The sequence below is a fragment of the Trichechus manatus genome, unplaced genomic scaffold, assembly GCF_000243295.1.
Source record: "Trichechus manatus latirostris isolate Lorelei unplaced genomic scaffold, TriManLat1.0 scaffold00060, whole genome shotgun sequence".
NCBI lineage: Eukaryota > Metazoa > Chordata > Mammalia > Sirenia > Trichechidae > Trichechus > Trichechus manatus.
Genome location: NW_004443996.1, coordinates 2,186,514 through 2,200,675, shown reverse-complemented (window position 1 = coordinate 2,200,675; position 14,162 = coordinate 2,186,514). Strand labels below are relative to the sequence as shown.

The window sequence follows — 14,162 nt, the reverse complement described above, 5'->3', positions numbered from 1 at the left end:
ATCAAATCATAAAATACATTAAAATCTGGCTAGATATCAGAAATAAACTCCAAATAGGGTCAAATCGGTTTTCTTAATATGTATTATATACTCAGTAGATAGAAATCCTTGGAATAATTCTACATGACAATAAAACTATAACTTAAAAATTCAGTCAGTCAATCTTCTTGCTATTTGATATACACAGTATTCTAGATGTTTCAGTTGCATGGACATAGCCATTGTACGAGACAAACTTAATAGAATGGTTGAATTTTACATTGTTCACATAGGCATTTTGTTGCAATACAGTTGCCACCTTAGAATGTTAAATCTGTGTAGGAAGAGGAGTTTTGAAATACAAGGACACCTAATTTTTTTTTTTTTTTTACACAACAAGCTATATGTACATGATGTCAGTAAGAATGGCCATAATTAATATTCAAATAATTATACAAAAACATAAAATGTTCTGTTCAACAAAATGTTTGCTTCTATATGAAAAAAGAAACAAACCTTTAGTTTGGCAGTAAGCATTTCCAAGGGAAGCAAATGTTTTAGTCACTGTGGCCAAAATAAATGTTTTCTTTTAGGCTGTTAAAGCAATCCAATGTTTTCATAGCATTTTCAAAATATTTCCACCCTTTATTTTCACAGAGAGACTCTCTCTCCTTCCCACCCATCACCCTATGGAAATATTTTCAGAATGTATTTTGACCATGAAAACAGTAAAAACATTTTGAAAATATTGTCCTTGTAAGTGTTAAAAGGATGCTCTCAAAGTTTAAGAGAAAACAAAAATGCCATTCAGTATGGTGCAGTTGAAAGAACGCTAGAAGCAACAGAACTAGGTTCTACCTTTTGCTCTCCAGGTTACTGCTGAGTGACCATTAACTGAACACTTTACCTCTGTGGGCTTTGAATTTCTTAATCAACAAGATAAGGGCATTGTACTAAATGCTATCTAATCTACATTTTGCATTTCCTTTCAATAAAAATTGTACTCATCTAATGAACACATGTGTATTCAAACATTAAGCTATCCTCTCTCTATTTTTTAATCAAAAACTACCTGTCTTATATTTTTAATTTTTTCAATGGCAAATGTCTTTTATCCCAGTGCTTTATTTAAGAAAAAAATCAAGACAAACAAATAAAACAAACATAGTATTCTGAAATCTGGTTATTCTCACAAGCTATGTGTACTGTATCCCCTAGCAGATATGGATTAATTTAAACTTTTTCTGCTACAACACAGTTGCCTCTAAAATCAATTTAAACTATTTCCCTCCATGCCTCAATTTCCCAGACTGGACAAGTTAAAATGCCTGCACCTATCTTGAGTTAAATTTGACAAAGTGAATATAAACACTAAGTGAATCATGAGTGGTATTTTTTTTCCCCATTCTATCATTTGTGGTTTAAAACTATTAGACTGCTTATGGAATTCTAAGGAGTTTTATTTAATCAGTACCGATAAGTTAAAGAAAAGCAAAATACGATACTCATTATGTACTATACTACAGCGAAAGCAAAATGTTATAATTAAATAAACTATACTCATTTAAAAGTTCCAAGATTCTTAATTAACTACCACTACCCATAATACCTGCTGAATTATTAAGCACTATTATTGAAGACTGTGTACCAGGCACCACACTGCAAACACATTTTGTCTATTTCTCATTTGTATGTGTATGTGTGTATATATACCCTTACTACAACTCTGTGAGGTGAATGTTAATACTCCCAATTTACAGATTAGGAATCTGAGATACATAGAAGCTAAATAACTTGCCTAGCGTCAAACAGCTGGTACAGGTTTGAAACCTTCCGTGCCTGATATTAAAATAACTTAAAACTTTTATGTTTCTTTGTCACACAGAACTACAGCAAGTAACTACCTTTATAATGGTAATGCAATAGATAGGTGAAGGGTATGCCCTGTACAGTTGTATCTGTTCCTAGAGATTTTTTCACTTGGATTTTAAAATACTATTAGGATAGAAACAATCTTGATTGCCCTGACAAATGAGTTGTCCAAAGCTAGGCCCCAAAGTCAAACTCTGGTCATAATTCTTGGAGGTCTGTTTGGTGCCTTTTGACTTAGAAGGCCACAAAGTGCTCTCAGCACGTTAGTGTGACCTAAATGGAGAGACTGCTGGCCCTGCTCTGGCCTGACCATGGTTGTTGATCTCTGCTCAGTTCTGAATGGCAGTGAAACCCCTAGGTCTGCAAGTGAGCAAATAATATAAGAAAGTTACAGGAAAAAGCAGCTATGGTATTTTATATAAATAGAATAAGGCTTTAGCAAATGAAGGAAGGTGTCAGGGAGTGGAGCCTTTTATTTATTTATTTTTAAGGACTTCTCTTGATTTTTAATAGCTTTTAAATTAGAAGCTTTCCTTTCTGGGTTAACTTTTAAAACTCACGGATAGTTAATGAACACCTTCTATAAGCCCAGCACTCTTTTTAGCATCAGAGATGGATGTAAGTATAAAGATGCAGACATCCTTAAGGAACCTGAAATACAGTTAGGAAAATAAAACATAGACTAATGAGATTTTAAATTGAGGAGTTATATGGAAATATCAGACAAGGATATAAGAAATGTATCTCAACAATATATTTAATCTCGTATCTTTTCAGATGTAAACCACTATGAATATTTCTTTTCCATCTCTGAAACACCAAGTGGTACCTTTATCTCTCCTCATTTCATCTTTTCCTTTTTCAAATTCTTCTTATGTTTTATGTCAATGCCATGAGACTTAAAAACCAAGAACATCGATTTTAATGATGCGCCGATATTTGCCGATATGAGTATGTGTATATTCTAGACAAGCACAGTCTAATACTAATATAACATTAGCCACAAATGTGAGCCCCGTGTGTAATTTTAAATTTTTTAGTGGCCACTTTTAAAAAATAAAAAGAAACAGATAAAATTAATTTTAATAATATGTTTTTAACTGAGTATACTCAAAATTGTTATTACAGCATGTAATAATATAAACATATTAATGATATACTTTGCATTTTTTTGTATTAAGACATCAAATTTTTTTTTATTTGCACACCAGTGTTCATAGCTGCATTATTCACAATAGCCCAAAGGTGGAAACAACCCAAGTGTCCATCACAGATGAATGGATAAACAAAATGCGGTCTGTACATACAACGCAATATTCTTCAGCCATAAACAGAAATGAAGTTTTGATACATGCTACAAAATGGATGAACCTTGAAAACATTATGCTGAGTGATATAAATCAGACACAAGGACAAATATTGCTTGGTCTCACTTGTATAAAATATCTAGAATAGGCAAATGGATACAGACAAAAGTTTATCAGTGGTTACCAGGGGCCAGAGGGAGGGGGAAATGGGGAGTTATTGTTTAAGGGGTGTTGAGCTTCTGTTTGGGGTGATAAAAAAAAACATTTGGAAATGGATAGCGGTAATAGTTGCGCAACACAGTGAATGCAGTGCCACTGAAATGTCACTTAAAAAATGATTAAAATGGCAGATGTTTTGTTATATACATGTTACCACAATGAAATTAAAAACACACACATGCAACTTGCATTGCGTTTCAGTTGTCTGGATCCATTTGTTTTGCTTCACAGAGGGTTACTTTTGCATACAATTTAGTTCCTCAAGATTTTGGAATTTCTTCATGGTTTTGTGTGTGCGTGTATGCCTTAGGTGAAGGTTTACAGAGCAAATTAGTTTACCATTCGATAGTTTATATGCAAATGGTATAGGTTGTACTCCCCTCAATGTGTCAGCACTCACCCCATTGTCACCCTGAATTTCCCATTTCCATACTCCTTGTTTTTCTGCCTTCTTATCTTTGTTTTTGGGCATATATTGTCCTTTTGGTCTCATGTAGATGATTGTTCTAAGGAGCACTTTCCTCACGTGTGTTATTGTTTATTTATAGGCCTGTCTATCGTTTGCCTGAAAGGTGATCTCTGGGAATGGCTTCAGTTCCAAGTTAAAAGAATGTCTGAGGGCTATAGTCTCGGGGGTTCCTCCAATCTCTCTCAGACCAGTAAATCTGGTCTTTTTTATGAATTTCAATTTTGTTCTACGTTTTTTTTCCTCCAGTCTTTCTGGGAACGTCTATGGTGATCCTGATCAGAAGAGTCGGTAGTGGAAGCTGGGCACCATCTAGTTCTTCTTGTCTCAGGCTGATGGAGGCTGTGGTTCCTGTGGTCCATTAGTCCTTTGGACTAATTGTTTCCTTGAGTCTTTGTTTTTCCTCACTTTCCTTTGCTCCAGGCAGAAAGAGACCAATAATTGTATCTTAGATGGCCGCTCGCAAGCTTTTAGGACACCGGACACTACTCTCCAAAGTAGGATATAGAAGTTTTCTTTATGAACTATGTTATGCAAATTGATCTAGATGTCCCCAGGGACTATGGTCCTTAGCTTTCAGTCCTAGTAACTCAGTCCTACAAGGTGTTTGGTTTTGTTTAGGTTGTTTCCATGACTGTGCCCCCTGCGTCCTCTATTATGTATACAAATATACACACATCACTTACGAATATGTATGTAGAAGTATCCACAGCCAAAACTATATATGCATGTGGTTGTACTCCCATATGCCCTCCCACACGTATTCAGCATACATATGTAACTATGTATCTGCTCATAAATTATTGTTTGTTATTACTCTTGTTGCAGGATTGTGTATGTCATAGTATTTACTTTCATTGCCTTTTGTCCTTGTGTACCACTCAGTGTAAGACATAAAACTTTGGTGTGTATTTTACAGCTGCGCAACATCTCAGTTTGAACTCACCATATTTGAAATGCTCAACAGCAACATGGGCCTGGCGGCAACCTTATTGGACAGCACAGCTCTAAATATATGTAGGCAAATAAGAATTCAAGCTATGTAACCTTGGGCAAGTTACTTAATTCATCCTTGCTTTGCTTTTCTCTTCTGGAAAATCATATAATAATAGTATTTACCTCATATTATTGAGATTAAATAAGTTAATATGTGTAAAGATTCAGAACGGTGCTTGGCACATAAGTGTTCAGTGTTAGCAATCATTATTATTATCATTACTTTATACTACATAATATAAAATAAGCCATATTTTGATGTACAGATAAATTTTCATATTAGAGCTTTAAAATGGAACAATACCAGCTAAGCAAAACTACTGTTTGGTTTTAAGACTTGAGGGAATATTTTTGGTTTAAGGTTTAAATATTATCTCAGGGCAATAGTTTTGGGGGTTTCTCCAGCCTCCATGGCTCCAGAAAGTCTGGATTTCATGGGAATTTTAAATTATGTTCTGCATTTTCCCCGTTTTGATCAGGATTCTACTACAGAATCTTTGATCAAAATGTTCAGTAATGGTAGCCGAGCACCAGCCAGTTCTTCTGGTGTCATGGCAGAGTAGGCAGTTGTTCATGTCTTCTTTAAATAATGGTTTAGCTTAACTAGTAAAAAATGTTTGCCTTGAGCATTATGCTCTCTTAAGGACTATCTATATGGGATCAAACTGACAACAGCAACTTGGAAGATTAGATAGGAACCTTAGGGGGCAGTGAGCTTATGTTAATGGGGGAGGAACAACTCAGAAAAGCAAGGTGAGCCCAGAAATCATGGCCCCTGGATTCTCTATCAGCCCAGAACTAAAACAATTTCCGAGACCAACTCTTCAGACAAAGATTGGACTGGACTGTGGGACATAAAATGATACTCATGAAGAGTGTGCTTCTTAGCTCAAGTAGATACATAAGACTAAATGGGCAGCTTCTGTCCGGAGGTGAGATGAGAAGGCAGAGGGGGTTAGGAGCTGGTTGAATGGACATGGGAAATCTGGGGTGGAAAGGAGGAGTGTGCTGTCACAGTACAGGGAGAGCAGTTAGGGTCACATAACAATGTATGTATAAATTTTTGTATAAGAGACTAACTTGAAATGTAAACTTTCACTGAAACTACAACAATTAAAAAAAAAAAGAAAGAAAAGGAGGGTGAGAATGATTGCCCAACCATTCACTGAATTGTAAACACAGAAACTGTTGAATTGGTTATGTTTTGCTGTGTATATTCTCAACAACAAAATAAATAAAATTTAAAAAATAGAACAATACAGTTTAAGTGAAAGAAATGGAATGCTTATCAACATTAGAACTATAATAACCCCTTCTTTAATACATGCATTCATCCTCACTAAACAGGCAAATAAAGATGGGTGATGAAAAGTTTTAGCATGTGGCTAAATAATGACACTGCAGATATGTCTGCATTAGCAGTACATGATTTACAACAACATTGATGGCTATATTCCTGGCATAGACACAGTATCAGCATCTTCATATTTTGGAAATGCTTCCTACATCTACACATCACATTATCTGTGCTTTCCAACCTGTGAACATACCTGCTGTCAATCATTTCTCAGAATTGTCCCTGCTCAGGAAACAGGCAATTACTTAATAGTCATCTTTGACTTTGTGTTTTAACTTTGGATTTTTTTTATATTTAAGTAAATCTTTCAAAGAATAATTACTGTTTTATAGTTAGGAATTGCCATGGGTTTTAATGAATTATACCAAATTATGGAGACATGACCTAAGGCATTTTAATCATTTGTCAATATTTTCTCTTCACTATTTTAATGTTCAATTTGTGCCTGTCTGTTAAATAGCATTTCTCTCGAAAGCATGTGATCTCAAATTTCTGAAATAGTTCAATTAAGTCTTGTCATCATCACTCCCAGTCTAGTCAGTTTTGATTTGTGTATTACTTATAAATGCTTGTTTCTGGTGTATAGTGGCTGCTAACATAGCTGTTGTCTATTTCTTTGACCATATCTACTTAGAGACTTTTAGAAGTGATCAGCATTTTAAATGCTTTCATCATATCAAAAATCTTTTAAGCCAACATTGGGCATTAACTGTCAGTGTGTACCTAGGCTTTTTATTTCTTTTGAAATATCCTACTTAGACTATAAAAAAACAACTTTGTATTTGATATAGCCAATCTTAACTGGAAGTAAGGAAATTGTTGCTCAGACTGCAACTGGTTTGTTATGCTACTCATTTAATCTTGTGGAGAGTTAATGTACAGAAGAGGATAATTCTTCCTAATGAAGGAAGACCAAATGAAAAAAAAAAAATTAAGACTCAGAAGGGGTGGAAGTTGCTGCTGAAATCTCCATAAGCCATCCTGACTATTTTTCCCCATAAAAAGACAGAAAAGATTGACAGCATAAGGAATAAAACAGGTCATTTAGGCTAGTACATTCAACTTACAAATACAGAGGAATGAGGTCCAGAGGGGTTTGGTGATTTGCTGAAGATTATAGAGATAATAATGGCAGTTCCAAATGTGTTGTAATACTCTCAGGTCTCTGAATATGCTTATTTCTACAACTACTATGTTTAGGAAAACAGCAGTTTTATGTGTTTTGGTACATAGGTAGATATAACGTTTTCCATAGTTATGATATCTTTCTTCATGATTTTACATCGCAGATTTAGTAGTTTTGCCTTCAATTATGTAAAGAAATGAAAATGGCATGCTCAAATGAAGAATAATTTGATTAGAAAACATGACCACAATGTTTTCCTTTCCGATAGTTGTGTGCTGGTAAATGTTTAACCACTGACTCCGGGGTGGGGCAAATGCTGATCTGTAGCATTTTCACATTTCTGTGATGTAAATAATCCCACCATGTCCAGTTTCAAGCTATCAACATAAGATCATTAATGTAAAGATGGGAATTGATGCTCACAATTGGCTCTTGCAAGATGGTACAAGCTTAAGCTGGTTCAAGTGCATCACTATGTTCAGAGCACAAGCTACAAACTGGGGATCCAATTCAGGGACTTTTTATGTCACTTAGGTCCTGATTTTTAGTTTATGTACATGTGCACACACTAATGCATATACACATCTGACCTCTGAATTTCATGTTTTTGTCTGTATTCTCTTTAAGACCCAATATCCATTGCTTTGACAAAAGCTTACTATTTCCCCATGTATTAAAAGTATTACTTTCAGTTATAGCAGCTCTTTTCATATGAGGATATAAACCTTAGCATTAATCAGTACATTTTAGGAGAAAAAAAAGCAAACAGAAGAAAAGAAGTATTTCCCAAGAACACAAGTATCAAGACTTGGGCAAAATCCCCGCACTTTTGACTTTGACTTTAGGCCTTAAGTAATCTGACATACTTCCTTTAACCATATTCCACACTCCTACTCACTCCTTCAAGGAATAAAATTGTGGAAAACAATGCCGTTTAAAGGAGAAAGCTTGAAAAATAAACTACAAACTTCCAGCGTAATGTTTCAGAGAACGGAAACATCTTGTATTCATTGCAATTTATCTGGAACACAATTTACTTAGACTATCTGTAGTCCTCTTAGTCAGAGGTGATTAACCACCGATTTCACTGCATCAACAATTGCACAATGTTAATGTTTAATTAGCAAAAGGGAAGCACCTGTAGTGTGGAGGAAGAGACTCCAAGATTAGACTATATGCATTCAGTTTGTAACAAAAGACAAATAAATGAGCATACTATTTATCTTCAGTGAAAATAGAATTGCTAAGTTGTTAGATAGTCTCAACTCATGAGAAGCACAAGAAGTAAATAACCTTTTGCATGTGTATTTCATTGCTGGCTTTTTACCAATAAATACCAATGAGGAATGTTCGTGAGCTTTCCTGTCCTTCCAGCACAAAAGCAGGCTGGCTGTGCTTTGGAAGATTAGACAGATCCATGACACCTTCAGTTTACTATGTCATGCTTTGCACTTGACATGTTGCCTTTCACCAAAAAAAAAAAAAGATTTATTTATCACCCCCCATTCACCTAATTCTCTTCATCAGCCTTCATGTATTCAAATAGAGATTATTATTAATGCTTTCATAACACCTTTCCTTTGCTGCCACTTTCACATTTATAATTATCCTTTGACAAAAGGATAAAAAGATTTAAAATGATTATTCTTGGCAACAGGCCTAAGGTGAAACCCTGCTGTATTTAATGTGTAAATTATAATGTGTACAGTTGTGAAGAGAAGTTTTGTGAAAAGCTCATGTAACAGCAAGAATTGAAAGGAAGCTGTCAGAGAGTTTGCACTCTTTAGTAGCCAATATTCACTGAAAAGCATCTCATAATATGTTATATCTGAAGGGTAAATGAATAGTTTAAGTTAAACACAACCACTAACTTTCTGGAAGACAGGAAGATAAAGGATACAATAGCCGCTCAGCAAGGGTTTAGGAAAAAGCAAAACCCCTTCCTTCCTCACCATTGCTTTGAAGCTTATTTGGAATGATTAATTTTCCTGTGGCTTAATGTAAATTGAGAATTAAATAGAAACTGTGTTACCTTTCTGACCTTGCTGACCAACTGACCTTGCTTCCCCAGTTTTCAAGTTGAACTTGTGTGTGGCTTTCTAAGCAAATGTATTTGAAGCAGAATCAATCCTTTCATCTAAATAGGAAACTAAAGGAAAACACTTTTTGGTTTTTATATCCTGCCAATTTTCAGAAAAAGTTTCCCTGCTAAATTTGGGTTGCAAAAATATTCGGTGTGCTTTCCTCCTGTTGCACTAATTGGTAACCCTGCCATCTGTTAATTCTGGTATTTGAAATCAGTTTGGGGTGAGTTCAGGAGGAAATCAATATATTTGGCTATTCTTTCTCTCTCCAGAGCATCAAAGGAAGCTCAGAAAAGCACTTACAATAGCAAAGTACAACTTATCCTGGCAAAATATTTTAAATAATACTCTTACACTTCCTTCCTTCCTTCCTTCCTCCCTTTTACCTTCTTTTCTCCCTCCCTCCCTTCCTTTCTGTTTCTCTTCTTATCTCATTCTTTCCCTTTTTCCCTCCCCTCCTAAATAATTGTTGTTAAGTTTATTTTGTACCAAGAACTATGCCAGGCACAGTGAAGCAATACCTATACAATAAGATACATCCCAAGAAACACAGTCTAGATAAGTAGCTATTTCCTATTTACATTTCATTTTCCACAATAGGCAGAGTGGAACAAACTGCTCACCTTAACATTGTGCTAGGATGCACTTAATTTGCATTCACAAAATGCCTAACAGGATGAAAGTGCTATACACATGCAGGAAATGCCTTGCTGTTTTGAAAATGGAAGGAGGGTTAGGGTGAAGGTTATCACAAACTCATTCTTGTGCTGAATGTTTCATTGCTCAGTATGTCCCATTGGTGGAGTTAAATTGCCAAGAGTATTTAAGAACTTTAAATCTTCATTGGTTTTGACCTTGGGAAATATTATTTCTTCTCTAAAAGAAGAAACCATCAACAAGTTTTTACTACTTAGAGTAAGCTTTAAATTATATCTAATAATTAATTATATAATAGAAGCATATTAGCTAAATTTGTCTTAGAAATAGTTATCACTGATGAAGCACATTTAATTTTAGGGTAGAAAGGTATATTTCTCTCTATCTCCTCCCACCTTAAGGAGGTGTTATTTAACAGCATATTAATTATTGTCTAGCCTGCTGTGCCAGAAAATAGCATTCTGTGAAAGCAGAAAATAAATAACTCCCAGAAACAGAAAGTCCAAAGATTATGAAAACATATACTAAGAGAGTCTATCACAGAAATTATTTTCAATAATAATAATAAAAGAAAAATGGAGTAGATAAAAGCATGATAAAAAGAAAGCAAAAGCATACACAGAATAAAAACATACTCCCATTTTCATTTATAAATATTATTCTCTCCTGCAAACTTTGAAGAGGTTTTTAATATTAATATGCCTGTTACTTCCTTTCCCTTACTATATTTGAGGATAAATTTTGTGCTTTCAGGTGTTAAACAGTGTACAAAAGAGTATTTTGTATATATATATATATATATATATTACACTTGCTCACGGTAAAACTGTATTAAGGCATTTTTCCAAGCTTGAACTGAACTATGTGTTTAGCTACCAGGAACATGCCCAGAACAGCATATCCTATTCTTATAGGCCTGTGCAGGATTTGAATCTAAAGTTAACTCATGGATAAATTGGTGAAATTTGGTTTCAAGTTTATCTTGCGTTAGAAGTCAATTTAAGTACTTGATCACATTGCTCATTTTGCAACATCGTCTTGCGGCTAGTAGGAACTATATGATCAAATTGTCATTAGTCAACAGCAATATAAATGAGAACTGTACCTGAAAGGTAGACCCACATTAGCTGTGGCCTCTATTAATTTTCATTCAGTTTCAGAAAATGGCAAAAAATTCTACTGTGAGTAGAGACAACATTAAAAAGCATAATCTTAAATGTACAACTTACATGGCTTTTATTTTTTTCTATGGCTAAAGAAAAGACATGGAGATAGGGCTGGTAGAAAATCCTATACTTTTTATGAAAAGGTCCTCTTATAGGAAGAGTCTATTCTTACTGGGTGGGGAAAAACTAGAGGGAAATAAAAAAGTAATCTTTGTTACTTGTTAGATTTGGTAGGTTTGTTTCCTCTTCCTTCACTGTTTTCTTTAAGTAGATTTTGAATACAGGCAGTCCCCGGGTTATGAACAAGGTCCTTTCCTAACTGTTTCTTTAAGTCTTTAAGTTGAATTTGTAGGTAAGTTGGAACAGGTGCATAGGGTTCTTACTTAGCCTTACTTTAGTGCAAGAAAGGCTCTAAGCCTTTTCAATCGTATAAAAGCTGCGTGTGCAGCAAGTGACGGTGATTGTGATGACGAATTTGTTTCAAGTAGGGGTTGGGTCAATCATTTCAAAGTGAGGGCAAATTTACATAAAATTAAAGAGCAAGTATGAGTTGTCTGTAAGTTGGATGTTAATAACCCGGGAACTGCCTGTAACTGAATATCTAAATGTGATACTGTTTTTGATTTAGAAATTTTAAAGAAAAACAGCTTCCTGGACACCCCTATAAAAACATTATCAAAACAATTGTATGATATAACACATTACTACTGTGTAAAATGAGAATCTATTTAAAGTGGAAAATTTTGCTCAAAGATGTTGGCAGGACAACAGGTTTCTCATTATATCTGACCTTTCTGGCCCTGAGTTTGTATTTCTGCCAAGATAATTTGCTAGGCCACAATCTTACAAAGGGATTGGAAAATTTACTATGCAAATAAGGTGTGTAAAACTCTTGTAGAGACTGGTCAATTGCTGTGCAAACTAGGTGACTGTGACCTACCTAGGGGATTGGTCAGTTTTGCCATTCTGCTGGGCTTAAAAGGACCAATCCCAGAGAGGTAATGGGGACCTCACTACCATCAAAAAGGAGAGCCAGGAGCTGAGCACATCCTTTGGACTGGGGGTGCCTGCGCTGGGAACCTCCTAGACCCAGGAGACAGAGAGCTGTAACACTGGAGACAGTGAGAGATGGCGCAAAACGGTATGAGCAGAGAGAATCAGGAGATTGACCCAAGATGGCTGTGGTGGGCTTCCTGGTCCATGGAGCGAGGCAACTGCAGTGGATTTGCTGACTCACTCAGGGAGCAAGAGAGCTGAGCATCTTCAGGCAGGATGCTTGCTGGTGGAGTGGGGTGCCTTTGTGTACTTGATGGCAGAGCCAAACGAGTTGTAACACTTGCCCAAGAGGGCCTGTCAGCAGAGGCCCAGCCTGATGGGGCCAGTGGAAGAAGCCCAAGAAGGAGCTAAGAGCTGTGTTGGTTGGAAGCTCTGCTGATTGACAAACTGTCTCCTGTCTCCTAAGTTGTTCCTGTTGATCCTGATCCTGAATTGTAACCTGTTACTTCTCTAAATAAACCCCATAATCATGAATATGGTCTGTGAGTTCTGTGTGGCCATTGCAATGAATTATCAAACCCCGCAGATAAGTAGAGAATGCTGTGGGAGGAATGGCTGATGTCTGAATTGGTGAAAAGTTTGGAGAGTGGGTTCGTCTGACCTCCACTTCATAGGAATTAGCTTTGTGCTGGTTCTGATTCTTCTCCTCCTAAATGTAGACAGAGATACTGCCAGATTATAATGTTCATTATTTTATTATGGAGGATTTTAGAGAGGTAAGTTTCCTTTCCTCATAATTCTTAGACTCAAGTCATTTTGGTACCCATTTATCAGATGATAAAAGTGAAGCATAGAGAGCTTAAGTTTGAGTGTCTCAGGATCACAAACTAAATCAATGTCAAGGTAAATTCCAGCAGAGTTTCTGAGTTCACAGTCTGTTGCTGGTCTATTGAATTGTGCTTCCTCATGGAAACCATAATTTAGGAATAAAAATGACTTAGATTTGTTAGTTTGTATCAAGTTGTCTGGGCTGCACTGTCTCAATATTTGCTTATGATATTTTAATCTACCCAAATTACCTGACTTCAAAATAAAAGGGAGGGAATGCAGGAAAAATTGAGTGCATCCGGTTGCTTAAAGGCATTTCCACTGCCATGACAACCTTAAAGATCTTCAGGCCCATTTATTAAAGTCCAGCACCTTAACTACATTTATGCCATAATCAACGACACAGAAAATTAGAATTTAGATCTCTTTTTATTTCCCAGTCAACTGCTACTATCTATTCTGTCTTTAATGAAAATTGTATTTACTATTTCAATGCAGAAAAGAGGTATAGGGCAAGATGTTTTGGGCAGAAAAGCCTTAAAAATATTTTCCTGTCAAAGTGAGGAAAGGGGAAGGGAAAATAGTGAGAAAGAAATCTGTGAGTAAACATGAAAATGAATTGCAATTACATTAAGAAAAATTAGAATCGTGAAATTAAAACGTAAGCTTGAAACTCTTGACTTCTGCCTCAGATGTAAGAACGTTTGCGGATGTAAATTAAGTATGTGGTGTAAATGTAGGAGATGATTGGGAGAGCTGTTAATTTTTTTAGTGCTAGTATTGAGGTAAGAAAATTATTTTTTCCATATGTAAAGTGTAGAATGTATCTCTCTGACTAGAGTTTTTTTTTGTCACTCAAAAATGTTTTCAGTGTGAATTGCATTTTAACTCTATAAATAACTGCTAGAATACTTAACAATACTCTATTACATTTGTATAACACTTTCAACTTTTAGGAGTCCAGGTGGTGCAGTGGTTAAGAGCTTGGCTGCTAACCAAAACGTTGGCAGTTGGAAACCACCAACCGCTCCTCGGAAACCCCATGGGGCAGCCCTATTCTGTCCTATAGGGTCGCTATGAGTCAAAATTGACTCGATGGCAACAGGTTT

General features: G+C 35.7%; 1 protein-coding gene across 2 annotated transcripts in view; it reads left to right on the top strand.

Moving 5' to 3' along the window:
* The window catches only part of DACH2 (dachshund family transcription factor 2), a 741,876-nt gene that overhangs the window by 313,067 nt on the left and 414,647 nt on the right, over nucleotides 1-14,162 (top strand). The window lies entirely within an intron of this gene.